This window comes from Zingiber officinale, chromosome 6B (genome assembly GCF_018446385.1).
Source record: "Zingiber officinale cultivar Zhangliang chromosome 6B, Zo_v1.1, whole genome shotgun sequence".
In the NCBI taxonomy this organism is placed as follows: Eukaryota; Viridiplantae; Streptophyta; class Magnoliopsida; order Zingiberales; family Zingiberaceae; genus Zingiber; species Zingiber officinale.
In genome coordinates, this window is record NC_055996.1 from 42,099,267 (window position 1) to 42,119,348 (window position 20,082).

The 20,082-nt window shown below is 34.9% G+C and overlaps 1 long non-coding RNA gene across 3 annotated transcripts in view; it reads right to left on the minus strand.

Moving 5' to 3' along the window:
• LOC121992377 overlaps window positions 1–20,082 on the minus strand; it is a 29,807-nt gene that overhangs the window by 7,413 nt on the left and 2,312 nt on the right. The window contains exons 3-18 of one of the 3 annotated variants that reach the window (XR_006114872.1): window positions 19,257–19,924; window positions 19,069–19,144; window positions 18,764–18,993; window positions 18,089–18,674; window positions 15,000–15,073; window positions 14,827–14,923; window positions 14,540–14,625; window positions 13,809–14,243; window positions 13,586–13,726; window positions 13,195–13,248; window positions 11,846–11,989; window positions 11,554–11,724; window positions 8,217–11,452; window positions 8,020–8,138; window positions 4,625–4,705; window positions 3,672–3,774 (exon numbers count right to left, since the gene is read on the minus strand). This is a non-coding gene — a long non-coding RNA (uncharacterized LOC121992377). The remainder of the gene's footprint in view (window positions 1–3,671; window positions 3,775–4,624; window positions 4,706–8,019; window positions 8,139–8,216; window positions 11,453–11,553; window positions 11,725–11,845; window positions 11,990–13,194; window positions 13,249–13,585; window positions 13,727–13,808; window positions 14,244–14,539; window positions 14,626–14,826; window positions 14,924–14,999; window positions 15,074–18,088; window positions 18,675–18,763; window positions 18,994–19,068; window positions 19,145–19,256; window positions 19,925–20,082) is intronic. The other 2 variants (XR_006114873.1, XR_006114871.1) reach the window with 2 other exon arrangements.

The window sequence follows — 20,082 nt, forward strand, 5'->3', positions numbered from 1 at the left end:
AGAAGAGTCAAGTAGGTCAAGACTGACTGGATACTTGACTGGGAAGTCCTGGTGAGTGAAGCCAGACAGTTATGAAAGACCTAGTGAGTGAAGCAAGGCAGAAGAAAGTCCTGTGTGTGAAGCTAGGCAGAGGAGAAGTCCTAGTGAGTGAAGCAAGACAGTTGGGAAATCCTGGTGAGCAAAGCCAGGTGAAAGACCTAGTGAGTGAAACTAAGCAGAAGGAAAGTCCTGGTGAGTGAAGCTAGGCAGAGGAGAAGTTCTGGAGAGTGAAGTCAGACAGTTGAGAAATCCGGGTGAGTGAAGCCAAGTGAAAGACCTAGTGAGTGAAGCTAAGCAGGATGAAAATCCAAGTGAGTGAAGCTAGGTGAAGGTCCTGGTGAGCGAAGTCAGACACGTGGAAATCCAAGTGAATTAAGGTTAACCGGACACTTGGTGAGTGAAGCCAAGTGAAAGACCTAGTGAGTAAAGCTAAGCAGTATGAAAATCCAAGTGAGTGAAGGTCCTGGTGAGCGAAGTCAGGTACGTGGAAATCCAAGTGGATTAAGGTTGACCGGACACCTGGTATTGAGAAGTCCAAGCAGGTCAAAGGATTGACCGGATACTTGGCACGAGGTGAGAAGTCCAAGTAGGTCAAAGGATTGACCGGATACTTGGCACGAGGTGAAAAGTCCAAGTGGGTCAAAGGGATTGATCGGACACTTGGTGAGGAAGTCCTAGCAAGTCGAGAGTGACCGGATGCTAGGCATGATATCCCAATAGGTCATGCCGGATATTGGGTTTTAGGGGCTTGAGACTTGATTAGGGCAAATCAAGTTGGATCAATCGATCAACCAATCGATTGAATCATACCCAATCGATTGGGTGAGTCCCGCGACAAAAACTCCTCCCAATCGATCAGTGGATCGATTGGGGGAGTGACGCCGTTGCACAGAAGCCCTCCCAATCGATCACCCGATCGATTGGGAGCCTCCAATCGATCAAGCGATCGATTGGAGCCTCATCGATCGGCGAGAGCGCTGGAAAATCGTGAGAAGCCTTGAATCGATCGGGCAATCGATTCAAGCACTTTCCAGAGAGCATAGAGGCGCTCTGGATCGATCGACCGATCGATCAAAGCCTCCCCCTTCTCCGAGCTCTCACCGCCAGTTCTTGAAGGTTCTTGGAGGCAAGTGCTAGTGCACATCCAAGTCAAGAGGCGATCTACAAGAAGAAGAAGAAGCTAGGGTTAGTGTTTCCAGTGTAAATCTTGTCAGATTTCAATTGTATTTGCTTCCCTTTCTTTCTTCTTGTACTTAGAGTGTTGTAAGGTTTCTCCGCCTTTGATAATTACCGTAAATGAGTGATTTCATTATTGGAGAGTGTGTCACGTGTGGATCCTTGGATTAGTCACCTCTTCTTGAGATGGATACCAAGTAAATCCTTGTGTTAGCGTTGTATTTTAGTTTCTTGTACATTCCGCTGTATATCATCACCAAGAAGCAAGCAACGACGAGCGCGACGTGGAAATCCAAGTGGATTAAGGTTGACCGGACACCTGGTATTGAGAAGTCCAAGCAGGTCAAAGGATTGACCGGATACTTGGCACGAGGTGAGAAGTCCAAGTAGGTCAAAGGATTGACCGGATACTTGGCACGAGGTGAAAAGTCCAAGTGGGTCAAAGGGATTGATCGGACACTTGGTGAGGAAGTCCTAGCAAGTCGAGAGTGACCGGATGCTAGGCATGATATCCCAATAGGTCATGGTTAACCGGATATTGGGTTTTAGGGGCTTGAGACTTGATTAGGGCAAATCAAGTTGGATCAATCGATCAACCAATCGATTGAATCATACCCAATCGATTGGGTGAGTCCCGCGACAAAAACTCCTCCCAATCGATCAGTGGATCGATTGGGGGAGTGACGCCGTTGCACAGAAGCCCTCCCATCGATCACCCGATCGATTGGGAGCCTCCAATCGATCAAGCGATCGATTGGAGCGCTGGAAAATCGTGAGAAGCCTTGAATCGATCGGGCAATCGATTCAGGCAATTTCCAGAGAGCATAGAGGCGCTCTGGATCGATCAACCGATCGATCCAAAGCCTCCCCAATCGATTAGGAGTCATTCAATCGATTGGGATCCGACCGTTAGCGCTGGATAAAGCCGTTGCGAGCGTCTTCTTCAGCAACTTCTTCGCCCGATTCTTCTCCTATCAACACAGCAACTTCTCCGAGCTCTCACCGCCAGTTCTTGAAGGTTCTTGGAGGCAAGTGCTGGTGCACGTCCAAGTCAAGAGGCGATCTACAAGAAGAAGAAGAAGCTAGGGTTAGGGTTTCCAGTGTAAATCTTGTCAGATTTCAATTGTATTTGCTTCCCTTTCTTTCTTCTTGTACTTAGAGTGTTGTAAGACTTCTCCGCCTTTGGTAGTTACCGTAAAGGAGTGATTTCATTATTGGAGAGTGTGTCACGTGTGGATCCTTGGATTAGTCACCTTTTCTTGAGGTGGATACCAAGTAAATCCTTGTGTTAGCGTTGTATTTTTGTTTCTTGTACATTCCACTGTATATCATCACCAAGAAGCAAGCAACGACGAGCGCGACGAGCTATTCACCCCCCCTCTAGCTACATTTCGACCCTAACAGACTCCACTATCTTATTTATTAAGGTAGATTAATAAGAGGCAAGAAAAGAAGATTGACTTGAAGATCTAATCCTCAATGAATAGAATCAACAAAAGAATTAAGCCAAAAGAGAACTTGTAAACATGGAGATATATTGTGTCTTGCATAGCTCACTAAAGCTTAACTAAAATAAAGTGTGTACCATATATACGTCACTGAAGTTGAGGAAATTGGAGAACTCATGGTAGACATGTCTGATAGCAGTATATGCAGCATCTTTTAGATGCATTGCATGAGTAATAGAGAAGTAGATGGAAGATAGAAGCAAAATCTTTAAGTCTTTTCTTCCATGTTTCTAAATTCAAAAAACCAACAAAAACTTATTTCATGTAGATATGTATGCATTAGGGTTTCATCCTAGTTATTCTAAAACCAACATTTTGTACAAGGGTATAGATCTTTTGTAGGGTGCCTGATAAGAATGAAAAGTAATCTGCGAACAGAAGATAGAAGGTTTATATTAAGAAAATATAAATGGTTGTTCCATACCCAAAAGGCACAACAAGCATTGCTTTGGAAATTTTTTCAGTGGAAACTATTTAAGTAAATGACATCAATGTTTTTTTTTTGAACTCGTCCCATAAACAAAAATGTTAAAATCCCTTATTAGGTAAGTGTAGAAATCAATAACTATCTTTGTAATTTCTACTTTCGCATGTTACCAAGTACGTTTTTCTCATTCCATCTGGGTATAACACATCAAAACTGAATAAAAAAAAACTCAACATAAATTACTAGATCCCGAAATTCACAATTTTCTCTTCAAAAAAGCCAATAGCTGCAAAAGACATAACTTGGTCAGTGTTATTCTCACCGGCGTCAGTGTTATAATGATCGATTGGACAACATGTTATGAATCATGATAAGTAATGAAAATCTTGTAGGTTGTACTACTTTAAAATTGATATATGGAGTTATAAGATAATAAAACATGCTACACATCATGAAAGCACGTCATATAGCTATGACTAGACAACTAAACATAATAATGACAAGAAAGAGAGATTCATTACGTTCTAGTTGTTCCTTCAAAACACGATTTATTTGAGAGATTGTTTCCAGCTTTACACATGATTCCAATCTTTCTTCAATTTCCTCTACATTCATTTCACTGGGCTATTATCAAATCAAAGAAATTAAGAACCAAATAAGATAGAATAGAGCATTTATGTTGTTGAAACTCCAAAAAAAGTTTGAAAAAGGCAGTTATGACGGATATGCACAAACAAATACAAAGTCAAAATGACAATTATGATAGCATTACTGAAATAGCTTAATGTGTAAATCAAAGATGAATAAAAAAATATGTGTGATACAGCTTTGGAGGTTCACCTAATTCAGTCAATAGCAAATAAGAAACAATTTATATCACTATTTTCATTGAAAAGACAATTAACAATTCTATCATGTTATGAATATTGATCAATTCATGTGAACAAACTGGACTTGTCCTAGTCATGTTATTTTTATGGTTAAGTAAAATCAAGGCTTCATAGAGACTAAACACATGGAGGAGTGGAGAATTCATAGGGCAAGAAATGTGTAAAGAGAGATATATAAATCATAACATTTAGAATTCAAGAAACACGAAGAGGTTTCTCACATCATATAGAGAAAGATGGAAATCAATATCCACCTTTCAACCTTAAAAGAATGATGAAATGGAGAATGGGATCATTCAAGAAGGAATTATCAACCAAGGATAAAGTTAACTAGATAGAAGATAAAGAAACAATTTCTTTGGGTGTGGTGGCAGTGGAGAGAGCATACAAATATATCGACAACATCTTCAAGTGAGGGATAAACAGGCATACCTTAGCTCTAAAAGAAAAGGGAGAAACATTCTTAAAACATCCAAAAGGGAGAGAATGGACACCAAAATCCAACCTTCAAACCTTAAAAGAACCAAAAGAAGAAAGAAGAAGCTTATCCATAACAACTTCTAATTAGAAAGAACAAATTGTACCTTCTTTAGTTTCAAGAAACACGAGCACCATTCTCAAATCATTCAGAAATGAACACATATATTGTAGTCCAACCTTCAAAACTTCAAAAAAGAAATCAGGATTAACAATTCGTGGAAACATACAAATTATAGCATTTTAAATAAATTAGAGGGAAAAAAACAAAATCAACCGACCTTCTATTTCAATCTCGAGCAACTTAGAATAATTTTTAGAACTCAAAATCAAAATATTCTCTAAAGTCTTCACATTGTTAAAATATCAACAAAAAAATATAATAAAGCAAAGGCTACAAAGTGGAAGAAAATAAAAGGACAAAAGAGGCAACATACATGATAGATTTACAAGGTTGATGTCATGAGTTGAAGTGAGTACACACAATGATTTGATAATCTTGTACCCATAGGCATTAGTCAAGGGCATGGATTCAACATAATGGCCAAATTTATTAGCATAGAGTTAAGAGAGACTGGGTTCTTAAAGTTATTATTGATGAAGCATTCATATTTGGTATACACATCGAGTGCTTTATCCATCAATTCTATGATTGACAACCACAATTTGCAAATAAATACATCATATGGTTTTAAATCTTATCATGGAAGAAAATATATCAAGCACATACATAATTTTTTGTGATTGTTTTCTCACCTAAGTAAATGCATACAACCTAGAATCACTAGCCTCTTGTGTTTGGTATTTCAAAATCCATACAAAGAAAACTAGTATGATGCAGAAAAGAATTACTAGTTATACCCTTATTTGTAAGCAACAACCTCTTGATCTTCTATCGTATTCCTCTTCTTATCTCGGACGTTGTGTGGGCAAAACGATCTACCGAGATGAGAACCACCAAGACACCTTCCTTCTTGCAAGTTTCGGCCACCAACCTTCAAGCTCCAAGGGATGCTAGAACAAAGCCTCCTTTCTCTCCTTCTTCTCCTAGCAAGAACCGGCCACCACAAGAACTCCAAGAGAGGGATGCACCGGCCACTAAAAAAGAAGAGAAAAGGAGGAGTATAGGGTTGGGGCCACACTAAAGAAGAGAAAAGGAGGAGTATAGGGTTGGGGCCACACTAAAGAAGAGAGGAGAGGAATAGAGGATGTGTTGTTGTGAGGTGAGGCACCTCTACCCTCTTTTATATTCCTTGGTCTTGGCAAATAAGGAAAGTTTTAATAAAAACTTCCTTATTCTCTTTGCCAATGAAAGGAAAATTTAATTAAAATTTCCTTTAATCCTTTATCATGGCCGGCCACCTCTAGCACCACAAATAAGGAAAGTTTTAAACACAAAATTAAAACTTCCTTATTTGTTTCCGGAAATTTTAAAAGTAAAATTTCTCTTTTAAAATTCCCTTCATGGTTGGTTATAAAAGGAAACTTTTATAAATTAAAATCTCTCTATTAAAACATGTGGATGATTATAAAAAGAAAAGTTTTCTCCAAAATTAAAATCTTCCTTTTAAATTTACAATAAGGAAAGACATCAAATCTTTCTTTTAATCTTTTGTAGAAAGCTATAAAAGAAAAGATTTATAATTTTTAAAACTCTCTTTTAAATCATGACATGGTTACAAAAAAAGAAAGTATTATCAAAAATTAAAATCTTCCTTTTAACTACAAATAAGGAAAGATATCAAACTTTTTTCTCTTAATTCTTTATAGAAAGCTATAAAAGGATAGATTTAGGGTTTAGGGTTTAGGGTTTAGGGTTTAGGGAGCCACGGCGAAGTTGCGCATTGCAAATTAAGGGTCTCTTCTTGAGGCACTCACGAAGAAGGTAATCTCTTGGCCGAAGCACACCCTATCACATGCCGGCCGGATAGAATTAGTAAGATCGGTGTTCCAAGGTGTTGAATGTTTTTGGTTATCCATTCTTCCTATTCCTAGTGGAGTGATAGATAAGATCTATGGGATTTCTCGATCTTTTGTATGGTCTACAAAGCACCCTCCTATCTTTTGGTCAACTATATGTCTACCAAAAGAGGAAGGAGGTTATGGACTTCGTGACTTGCAAGCATGGAATATGACTCTCTTATGTAGAACTTTATGGAACATACAAAGCGGGAGGGACTCTCTTTGGGTCAAATGGATTCATCATCACTATCTCCGTTATGTGGATTTTTGGCATTGGAGGGGTAAGCGTTCAGATTCTCCCCTCATCAAATGTTTACTTCAGATTAGAGATGTTCTTCTACAGCGCACCACCTCAATTGGAGCAGCAAAGATGAAGCTCACAGAATGGTTTGTGGAAGGGGAAAACGGGACAGCTTTGGCCTATGACTTCTTCAGGCCGAAAATGCCCAAAGTTCCCTAGTTTTCAGTGATTTGGAAGCCAAATTTAATGCCCAAACATCGATTCACAGCTTGGTTGCTTGCCCATGGAAAGTTAAGGACAGCAGACACTTTGTCATACGTGACAAACAAGATGTGTGCATTATGTCAACACCATGAAGAGTCCAATGGTCACATTTTCTTTGAATGTGCAGTTGCAAAGTCTCTTCTTGATAGGGTTGTGAGATGGATGGACATCAAATTTGATATCACTAGCATGACCAAATTACTTGATGTGTTTCAACGGCATTATGAAGGTAAAGGCCGACAAGTCAAGGCCCGGTATCTTGCTGTATCTTCGATGATTTATCTTATATGGGAGGCACGCAACCGATCACGTTTTGAGGGCATTGTACCTTGTGTTGAGAGGATGTTTCACAAAGTCCAGATCCATGTCTAGCGCTTTGTAGACATCAAGTGATGTACTTTGTATGATTCTAATTTTAGTAGTATAATACATTTACCTTCAAAAAAAAAGGAAAAGATTTAAATTTTAAACTCTCTTTTAAAACCATGACTTCCACATAAGAAAAGATTTGAAAAACAAAATCCCCTTTATTTTATATGGCCGGCCACACCAAGCTTGGGCTCCAAGTTATGGCCGGCCAAAATCACTGTGGCAACAATGCTCTACAGCTTCTTAGCCTTCTCTTGATCCTTGAATTGTGATTTAGTTGAAAGCATGGCTATATTGTTTGTGTTCATGGAAGGTTTGATTTTTCTACTGCATGTATACGTTTGTTCTGATGTTCTATTCTCAGTGTATTTGAAAGGATGAACCATGTTGGAAGCTTAAGAATGAAAACAACACCAAAGGTGAATTGTGGGTCAGAAAAATTATAAAAAAATATTATAAAAAAACACTTAAGTCTCCCTTGACACAGAAGTACCAACATCAAGTCTTCAAACTGAAGGAAGCACTCAAAAGACCTTACCATCACAAATAGATTCTGAAAAAGAAAAAAAAAAATAAAAAGAAAAACACAAGTCTAACTCCAAGTTAACATTGTAAAGGGTATTGGTCAAATAATTAGAAAATGTATTGATTAAACACTTGACTTACTGTTAATATGCGCAAAGCCCTCATGTCCAATCATCTATACGGGTGATAAATAAAGTTGTACATGAAGCTCTCCGCGTACTTCATGAAGTCCTTGGGATGTGGGTACCGACTCACCAATCCTTGAAGGACAATAGATAGTTTAGCACAGTTTAAGATAGACTATGCATTCTGAATAAAGAGACAAAGAAGAAACTCACTAAGTTCATATGCTTTTGCTGCAACATTCGCAACAATATGAGCAAATATCTTCCTAATGTTGGGGAATGGTGGGTAGACCATTCCTTTGTCCAAGTTGTCCTACGTCATTAGGAGTTAAAGCTTTTGTTGTCCAACAAAAGATACCACAATTATTCTACTTTCCATAGTTTTGTGGAATATATGGAAAAGTAAATTTCAAAGTTGATTAAACATGTTCCCGATGGGTTTATGGTATATGGAACAAGTTTGAAATATTGATATACAAAAATAGAAATATAGTAATGGTGATTCCACTTGTGAACTTTCAGGCTGAACGTAAGCATGTCATCATTGTGCACACGGGTTGCTCCGAAGATCACCAGCCCAAGGCCAAATCTCGAGAAGATGTATGCATTATTTGACCAGAAGAAAGTGAAACACCAAAGGTTAGTTTGTAACAAATAAAAATTTTAAACCTGTCCTGGCACAAGAACTTTTCCATCATATTCAATTGGATCAAATGGACTCCCACTAGCAAATATTGCTTGACCATGTGAATGAAAGCCAAATTCTTAACTACCAAAGTAAATTGTGAATATGAATTATGCAACTATTGCTGCAAAAAGATAGAGAAAACTAGTGCAACTCTTCTACACTACATTCTGATTGAGAGGTAGGATTGGATTGAGCCAAAATCAATGCAAGGGAACTCGTGCATTGGATCTAATACTATCTGAATATAGTTAAATTGTAAAAATGCATTATGGTAAGGATTTGGTAGAGGTCTAGGTGTAGAAGCTAACCTCATTAAAATTAGCCATCGCTTCAACTACTTCCTTAGTAGAAAGTCCGCTTGAATTTGTACAAACTTCAGACAGCAAAAATAAGATAAAGTATTAGTGTTGTAATATATACTTCTAGAAGAACTAAATGAAAACATGACCACTAGAGAAACCACTTTAAAAGAGTAAACCTGAGTTGGAGAAAGCATTCTTATCATCAACAATGATATAGCTTAAGAGTCACACATAGTAAGAGAGAAAATATACAAGTGCATAGTAAACATTTAGCCCATGAAACCACCTGCCAAGAAACCAGAATGGCACTTGAGGCAGCAATACCTTGATAACATCTACAAGATTATTGACAGGTTCATGATCATGCGCCCAAGGTTGCTTAAAATGTTGAAGGGAATCCTTGTGTGAGCTCATAATTAAGCCCCAGAAAGGGTATCACAATGCAAACAATGAACAACAAAGTAAAACATTTAAAAGTTGTATGCTTGTAATAAGTATAACCAAGGTCCAAGATTCTCTTCCTTACCTTAGAATCGACCATTCATAACTTCTTGCGAGTCTCTTCCAATGGAGCACCATTTGTCTACAACAACCATAAGAAATCCACAACCAAAATTTGCCAATATCTAAAATTATCATCATCACATCCAAAACGTTGTTCATGCACATAATAAAAAGACTAAGTTCAAAACCTGCTTTAACATCTCTAAAGCTATGGTACCAGCCTGTATTGATAATCAAGATAAGGAAAAGATTTAAAGAAGTATTCGTATAAACAGAACAAATATTTTAACTGAGATTAGTTAAAATACTCTTGAAACATGTACCTACATAGTGCAATAATTAAAGTCACATAAAATGTAACATGTACACTTAGCACTAAGTAGCATAGCGAAATTATGGCAAACAGTAGATTTCGATCCAAATCGGAAAAATTATCTTCTACCCTCTTTTTAAAAAAGCAGAAGCCCACCTCATAAATAAAATCCTAATAGACATGATCTTCCTATATCTATTTCTCATATAATTATATGCATTACAAGATTTGTAATATGAAATACAAGGACGAAGCATAAGTACATAGGAATTCATACTCCCAGAATGGGAAACTAAGATGTTCACAAGAAATACACAAGTGAAAAAAAATCAAAGTTAAAGTGTTAAACACATTCAATAGACCAAATAAACCAATTGAGATTAGGAGTAAAACCTCTCCAACACCGAGGAATAAGAAACTGTGTTCTACCAATGTTCCAACAACTATTTTTAAAACGCCAAAAAGCCGACAACAGAAATTGTGCCCTGAAATGAGAAAAAGCATATTGAATGATTCATAAACAAATTTAATATTGAACATGGTTAGTCAAGATTGGCTATGGTTGATTCAGTTAGCCCTTTAGCTAAGGTCGAATTAAATGCGGTGAATATGTCCAAAATAGTGAAGACATGGACATCTCTCTTGCAAGTGTGCAAATAAGACATCACCAATCTGATTAATTTTTTAATGGATTTCCTCCCGTGTCCAACAAAATCTACCTTATCTATACCAGTTTCTTTGAATGTCAAGCTTCTTTTACTTTCAATACATTCTTCCTTGAATAATTAATTTCTTGGAGGTGACACTTGACAGGGTAAGAATTTATATAGATCCAACTCAGAAGTTTGGTATTAGTCCAACCAGGATTGAAAATTATCAATGCTGAAATTTCACTCAGGAAGTTCTCTTCATTATCTATGCCATGATTTGCAAAGAAATATTGCATTCAATGTCTACAAGTATAGTTCATTTGAAGGAGAAATACAAAATAACATCGAACAGTGATGATGTATGCTTTAGAATGTCCTATAACTAACAGCTTTCAACAATAATAACAAGAAATCTTGATAAGTTGGAATCATGAATAATCTAACAAAACAAAATAAGGTGGTATCAGACTTACAATTTTCCTTATCAAAGTGCAAATGTGGCTCTTTGAATGAATTAGATAGACCTGATCCTTTATTTAATCAAGTTCTTAACACCATCCAAATTATTTGCTTCAGCTGACACATGTTGAGTTCCAGCATTGCCAGAAGAAATAGGAGTCTGGCCCAGAAATTCATTTTGTTCAATATTACTACTGCTCCCAGACTGAATGGATATCTGTTTTATCTAAATTCCCTTTGATGTTTGACACCTTCCAAAATTCAGTAAATTTTGATTGGATATCAAATGATATTGTTTTACCAACCCCAAAGTCTTTAGTAAAATCAGAGGGCAAGTGTATCCTCAGGCTAGTTCTTGGAACAATCACAGGTGTCATATCTGCTTTGCTAGTCTGAAGGTCAGATGTAGACTGAAATTTTGATAAACTTCTTTTTACAAAGGAAGAAACAGATGGTGGTGCTGTCAGAGGTGCTATCGTGCTAGCACATGCCCCAATTATTTGAGGGGCACCTGGCTGGAGCAATGACTGTTGCTTTAGATATAAAGCAGTACAAAAAAGAGAAATATTCATATCTCATACTTCTCCAAACACGTGAAATGAAAAATGCAATATAAACTATTCAAATAGCCTACCTGATAATGATTTTGTCTCTTTAGAATTTGTTTCAAAACTCTATAATATTGATAACCTCCTCGTACTAGACTTTATGTTATCAGCTGGCATAGATGGATTACCATCTGATGTAGACTTTGGCCTGAATGACCATTTAATCTAGGACTAGCAATTGCATATGGTTCAATGCACTGCATTTCATAATATCAACTAGTATTAAACTTTATATTTACAGATTTAGTGACAATTTAATGTTTTCTCGAGAAGCAAAAATATATTTTTAAGGCTAATAGAATGAGTTAGAACACGCACAGAGAGGTCCACAACCCATATGCCAACACAACTTTGATTGTATGAACATCCAAGAAGCTTTCCCTCGTTAACATCCATATCTGATAGTCTAGACCATCCCACATCTACATTATCATGGCATAGTATTGGTTCCCAAGAAAATACCTGGAAAAAATTGGTATTAACACTCTGTGAGCAGTGTCATTAAAAAATGAAGCAATTGAGTGTACTTCCATTAACACTATAGAAGTTTTCACAAAGTTAGAGTATATTGATTGGTGGAACAAAAATGACCAAATCAAAGTGAGAGCAAAAAACAAAGAATACAGCGATAACTAACATCATGTTCTATGAAGATCATAGTTCAACTTAGACAAGAGAAATGCTCATTTTCCTGCATGACTCTATCAAAGTGAAGAAGAGAAAAATAGCATACTTGTTTTAAAAACAAAAAGAATTCTAGTGAAAAACTAATAACAAGTGAGACGAATTCCTGCAATCACATGTGATGTCAGCAAGTTATGTTATGTCATCTTAACTTTAACAATTGCCATTCTCTATCAACATTAAAAAAAAACATCAGCAAACTATTTTTTTTTACAACTAGTATAGGTGATGTAAAATCACCTAAACTCCCAAAATGGAAATCTACATGATGTTAAAAAGTTGCTAATTGTTTTTTAAAAATCAGTCATAAATGGATCAACATCAGTCATGTTTTCATATTTATGCCTTACTATGTGATTTCTGGCTTTTATTCTAATATTTGTTTGAGAACGTGTCACATTTATGTTGGATTTTATTTCTGGATTTCTGGTCGAGTCTAATATTATCAGCCCCAAATTGTATAAATCTTAGAGGCAATTAGAAGAATCAAACTACCAAGTTTCATGCTTTGAGATCTACAAGGAGGTGGTCAAGATCAAATTTAGTTGACAACTCTTACACTGAGCCCATGAGCTTTATTTTGTAAAGTATCCATGAACTGCATTGCAAGGGAAAAATAGATGAATTAAAGCAACGAAATAATTGAACCCTTTTGCAAATGTTCTAATCCATAAACTTTATGAAAAATGCCAAGCAATGACCAAAGAACTTTTCAACTTCATCCATCAACTTAAAGCAAAAACTCCAGCATGTTGGAAGATGCCTAGAAAAATCATCATATTCAAAAAAGTTTGTCTTGAAAAAGATAGCATAAAGAACAATAGGCAGTGAATTGAAAATAAATGAAGTAATAATAGTTTGTTAGATGGTAAATTCTATGAACAGAATAAAGAGTTGATAGTAATGCATATAACAATAGTTATTTAGATATTTGAGGGTATAAATTGAGAAGGCAAGTTCTTTAGAAAGAATAATATTGGCACCTCGAGCAATTTGATTAAAGTGTGATAGACAAGTTTCCTGGTGTCACTTGTAATCTGTTACAAAGTAATAATCATAAGAGAATGAACAAACAAATTTACAAAAAAAAAGAGTTACTCTATAACCAAGCAAATCATAAAGAGACCTGACCAAAGAAAAGCATTTTCACATATATAGACCTTATAACTGAAAGAAGAATCAATAGGAGTAACACTTTTTACCCATGACAATGCAATATATCACATATCAAAGATGAACAGAAATACAGTTCATCCAGATTTAACATAATGGATTCCAAACGAACTTATCCATTAAGAGAATCAAATTCAGTTTTTATTAACACAAAAATGCTAGAAATTATAAAAGATTGGATGATGAGTTTGAATCTCATACTTTCCAGTCAAAATTTCCCAAATCCTTCAACAAATTAGGTGTTTTGCATTAACATCCTCACAAGGAAGTGAATCATATCTAGATTCGGAAAAAGAGAATCCAATACTCTCACTAATTTCTTGGGATTTGTTGCAACACACCCTGACAATTGTCAAGTAAGTAACCATAGTGATGAATTAAATAAATCCAACAAAAAGATAATGTTGCATAATTCATATTTTACCTCATATGCATTCTTTTCACACTTAGCATCCAAAGGACTCAAAAGAGTAAGCTTGACATTGGAGGAAACCTTTAATGTCTCAGAAAGCAAAACTTAAGATTCTCATTGTCATAACAATTATTATTTGAAAAGTCAAAAATTTAAACTGAGCCTACAAATTTATGTAAGACTCCAATAAGTCTAACAGTACGCTTTCCTGATTGTAGATTACAGCCCAAACTCTTTGCAAAAATTAATTAAATTCTATAACCAACACTTACTTTGAAGAGAGGATTTTGTGAGAATTACAAGCGGTAAAAAGATTCCAATAGCACCTTTAGCTTTATATGTGCAATTCGTTCAACTACAGATACCATCCATGAAATGCCTTCACCGGAAACCTTGGGATGTCATGATTTTGTAGAGCTTGAACATCAACAAAGCATCTTGTAACAGCTTATACAAATTTTAAAATAAAAAGAAATCAAATTTCTTACTCAATCAAAATAAATCCTTGACCATGCTAGCATCAATGTTATAATGATTGATTTTACGACATATTCTAGATCATTACAAGAATGAAAATTTTGTAGATTGTATTACTTTACAATTGTTATATGGAGTTAATAGAATGAAACATGCTACACAGAATGACAACCTTGATGTATCACTTATGTTCCTATATGAAAGCACACCATATAGGTAGGCTAGACAACTAAACATAATAATGACAAGAAAGAGGGATTCATTACTTTCTAGCAGTTCCTTCGAAACACTGCTCTTTATTTGAGAGACAGTTCCACCTTTACACATGATCCCAATCTTCCTTCAATTTTCTCTAAACTCATTTCACAATCAAAGAAATTAAGAACCAAATCAGAAATAGAGTATTAGCAAACAAATATACCCAAAAGATTTATTGAATAATTATTCTACATTAATTTTTTTTCCTACTTTGCAATCTAATTCCATGTAAAAGAAAACAAGAGATCTTTAATGCCAAAAAAAATAGAATTGGAGTTTTGTTGAGACAAATTACCTCAATATCTTCCAATCTCAACAAAATCCTTGAATTGTCCCACCCCATCTGTTGTTTTCATACATGGCTTTGCAGTAGCACTTTTCGTAGTAGGGGGCTTAAAAGATATTCAATTAAATTGAAATTCATTAGTTGGATATGAAAATCACCTTACAAATAATATTAGCACTCACCAATGTTTGGGTAGGTTTCTCCCCACTAAGCATGCTAGCAGTAAACAACCTTATGAATGAGCTATCAAAGTGCCCTATAAAATGTCATATGAAGCAACAAAACTTAGAAATCTATAGAATGACTAATGAGTTATCTATTGCAATCATTTTATGTTGTTGAAACTCCAACAAAAAGCAGGACAAAAGTAGTTATGGCTAGACAATACAAACCTATATGCAATCATTTTAAAAATATGTGTCATACAACTTTAGAGCTTCACCTAATTTAATCAATAGCAAATAGGAAACAAGTTATATCACTTCATTCAATGAAAAGGTAAGGAGAAAACCAATCTTTGTTTCAACATAGACCCGCGATGAGGAGATCTAGTCAGTGACCTGAGTTAGTACTTTTTTCCATATCTTTTCATAGAATTCATGAATTCCTCTAGTAACTCTGCACATTACTAAATACAAGGAGAAAACCAGTCTATCAGAAGTTTACATAAATTAGGAGAAATAAAACATATGCTTCCAAACATTACTTTTGGTCGGTAGCCCTTTTTCGCCTCAACCCAATATAAAATTCATCATTAAAGTAAATGTTCGTTGTTGTTTCCCAATAAAACTCTAAACTCCAATAAACAACTTGTCCATATGATAACTTCATCGTTATCAACAAGGACAAGAAAACCCCACTTTTAAATCCAACAAGCACTATGCCAACATTATTCCATCTCCATTAGTGATTTGAGCTGCCAAGTATTGCCCAAGAAAGATTTCCCTCAACTAAATACAAGTAACATATGAACTTCAAGTAACCCAAGGCAAAGATTGAGGACAATATTTTACAAAATCAAAGCTAGATTCAATGAACAATCTCAGGCAAACCAAAAAAACTCCTCAACACAGCAGAATCACAATCAGAATTAAAATTTATGTATCCCTAATATAACAAGAACACCAAAAGAAGCCACATACACAAACCAATATTCAAATCCAACGATTCATAAGCCACATACAAGGGCAATCAAAACTCTTACAGCAACATAGCTCAAATCATTAAAGAATCCCAGATGCCCCCAGGGCATAGCGCAGACGGTGGGCACATGGCATCTCTGGAGTAATGGTCAGGGGTCGATTCTCTGGAACTGACGACCTGGGATTTACCCCACCATGCGCCTATGGTCTATGTACCTGCATGTACCTCCCTCCATATCCGTGGGTCCGGCACTAGGGGGTCGCTAAGGTAACGGATCTATCTTTTTTTTTATTAAAGAATCTAGACAACAAAATTTGGCTCCAACTTATAAATAACAAAATTTATTATTGATGCTACCCACAAGTTCAAGACACATAAAAAATCAAGTTAGATTTTATAGTAGAAACCTATAAAAATGATCGTTATTATAAACACAAAAAGAATTATCACTGCTCAAAATCATGACATTGGGATGATTTATTTATAGGAATAATTAGGATTAGAATTTAGAAAGTCAGCCAATTAATTCCGATTACCACTGCGAGAATTGTATTATCTGAATGGTATCAAAAAACAAATAAATAATGATGACAATGCATCTAATCATGTGCTAACAAGCACAAAAAGTTGGGGATGGATTCGATCATAAGAGAAATACTTAGAGATAAATACTAAAAACAATAAAAAGAGAAAAAAATCACAAGGAAGAGAACATGCATTCAAGTCAACCAATAATATCTAAAATATATTTGGGCCCAAAAATTCTCTCAAAGATCTTAGGATTGTTTAGTAAAACTACAAGACCACTAAAAATATTTTTTTTATTAGTAAAAAGAAAGAAGATCAATTTAAAAATGTGTCATGCAAAGGAATTACTCACAAATCACTTCAACCAATCTAAAAATTGTATAGAGACCATTCTGAATAAATCTATAATCTTGGGAAAAAAATTGTGTCACAAAAAACATAAGGAAAACAATCAATAAACAAAATTAAAACTTATACATGTAAAATTGACTATTGCAATTATAGCTTTGATCAATTATTTATTTCTTGGTACAAAAGAATGCATTAAACCTATGATTTGCATGCAATAAGTCTGTTACCTAGTGCATACAAGATATTCTATTGAAAATTTTAGCACTCACTACAAGCATAAAGTATAAAAAATACGAATAAAGGGATGAAAGTTTACTTACCTTTTTTGTAACCTCTACAAGCTTACTAAGAGAATGAGAGGGAAAAGTTGAGCAATTACTCTTAAAAGCAAGCCATTAACACAAAATAATGGAAGAGAAGAGGAAGAAGGGAAGTGTGGATAAGAAGCACTCACTAAAATGGTGGGAAGAGTAAGGTGGCTAAGAAAAAAAATTGTTATAATTTGCGAGAGGGAGAAACTCTACTATGACAATTATTTTGGTATCAAAAAGATTAATATATTTAAAGTTTTGTTAAAGTTCTTTTTAGTTTTACTAGTTTAGAGTAAGTTTATAAAGAGTCGTCGCTTAATGTATTGATATTTTTCTATCAATAAAATAATAATTTAATCTCTAATATTTGTGTATGATATTTGTGAGATGTTATTTTGTTCTTTATCAATTTTGTCCATTTTTTGTGGAATTTGGCTATATCAGGTTGATCAAATTGTTATATAAATCAATCTTCATTGTGTGCATACTAAGCTAGAAGCTAACTTGATGTTAACAACTATCTTATTAGCACTTATTTTCTATGTCAGATTAAGTTCTTGGGTTGCATGAGTTGACAATGTAGGCATGTTAACGTATGTAAGAGACAAATATTGGAGGTTAAACTTGACCCTTTTGTTTGTGTTATAGCGCTAAGTTAGATTTCTTTAGTATGTTAAAAAATTGTGAGGGATTCATGAAAGTCCTTACATTTTAGGCTAGATTGAACTTATTAATGGGCCTTAACAAGGTTAGTGATAAATACTCTTCCTCAATTTCTACTCATCTTATTTTTGAAGATATATATGCAATCAACAGACATCATATATAATAACAGTTAGTCTTTATAATAAATCATTTATCATTTTATAATGGTTTATATGCAAGACATAAGATATTTATATCCAAGAACCAACCAAGACATACAACAAAAATGATACCTCCTCTAGATTTGATGCTTGTACAACTATCTTGGAATGTCGCTACCACTTGTACTTTGTCGCTACTTCTCCATTTTGGATGTTGTCTCCATTTTGGATGTTGTCACCACTAGATAAATTTGTCTCTTTTTACACAGCTCAAGCTTTGTAATAAGTAGTGGTTAGCTAACATTAAGATGGCAAGAAAGTAGAACGTCCAAAATTTGATGGAACCCAACACAACTTTTTTTGTAGATGAACATCTGATAGAAGAAAAAAAAGGTAAATAAAATAAAATTGGAAAGTAAAGTGCAAATTGCATGGAGAGAGCATATGAGAATACTAGTTAAAGCAAAAAATTCTGGGCGTCGCGAACTGTAACTTGGTTAACCTAAAGCTTGTATGTTTCTTTTTACTAATATGTATACCCTTGTAGATTCTCTCCACCTAAAAAAAAGTTAACAGATGTCCAAGTACCAACATCAAAATAACTTTAACACTATGCTATATATAGCACTCCTCGAATGCATATCTCATGTATTCATCTCTTGATATCTTGGACCAGAAGAGGTCATCTTGTGAATCCTTGGAATTTGTTGTTATATCTCTGGCAACAAATATCTCTAGTCAAGACTAGAAATTACCTTATAAAGCACAAGAAAATACTAAATATGTGGGGGAGCAAAAATTAAATACCTTGCTGGCCAACAAGAATAATGGCTACTAGGACCATTGGAAGAATTCCAAAATTCTTAGGCATAATAAGTGCATCTCTCTCGCCGTAAATAAAACACAATAGGTTATGTCTATCATGAAAAAAACTTTAAACATAAAAACTTAATGGTACCCATGATTGATACTTACAGGTCACTAATGTAATCCTCTTCTCGTAAGCATCCCACGATTTTATTGTAAACAATATGGATCTACAAAATTGTAAAACACAAAGTTGCATTACAAAAAAAAAACTAATTAAGTTCAAAGCCTAAAGATACTCTTACATATAATGCATGATGAGCCACCTAATGCAGGAGCATTCCATACAGCTTTTAGAAGAAGGTTGCACAACTTAGACGCCTGAAATATAACCGTGGACTAAAGAAAATATGAAGAACTAAAACAGCTAAAATTAAGCTGATAGATATTTTGGATTAAAGAAGAATCATGCTTTTAGAAAGCAAAACCTTACACATATTTCTGCTTCGGTGTTTGTCCTTACACTATTCTTAGGAATTCCAAGTGTTTGGCCTAGCCTTTGTGGCTCAAGAAAAAAAGAATTAAAAGTTTCAAATGGTTCCTCAACTCTATATATCAAACATCATCAAACCCTTTTAGGATGAGTAGAACCATGATGAAGGCAATGAAAGAAAAGTAAAAACAAAGATTATGATATTAAAACTAGTAGCCTGCCAATAACTTTGTGTACTTTGTGTAAAAAACATAAATTACACAAAGATGCAAAAAAAAAAATAAACAACAATTGGAAAAAGGATAAATCTGCATACATATGCATGTTTAGCAAATCCTTAAATTTATTTTTTGCAAAAGAGCAAAGAATATGCAAGCATGATTAGCATGATAATAGCATAAATATACAATAGGCTTGTGTATTGAATATAAGTTGCATGTATAACCAAACTCCAGTCATTACCAAATAGTTTTCTTTACCATTTCAATGACTCCATTCACTATCTAGTGTAGCTCATGTGTTAAAAAAAAAGATTAGAAAGCATGGTTATTCTCTAGATGAAAACTAACTCATTGACAATGATGCGAATGTAACACCTTTTTGTTCTGAGCATAATTGTCTTTCCATGTTCCACTTTGGAAAGCATTCTCTAAATGGAACATATCAGCCTATCAAAAAGTATTAGATTATAAGCAACCAGGTGACTGCATCTTATTCAATTTCAAAGCCTTGCACCTTCAAAAATATAAACAATGAAAAAATTGAATTATTGATAATGTGCCTGAGGACACTATGTTGTTTTCAAATAATGTTGCTCAGTACAATC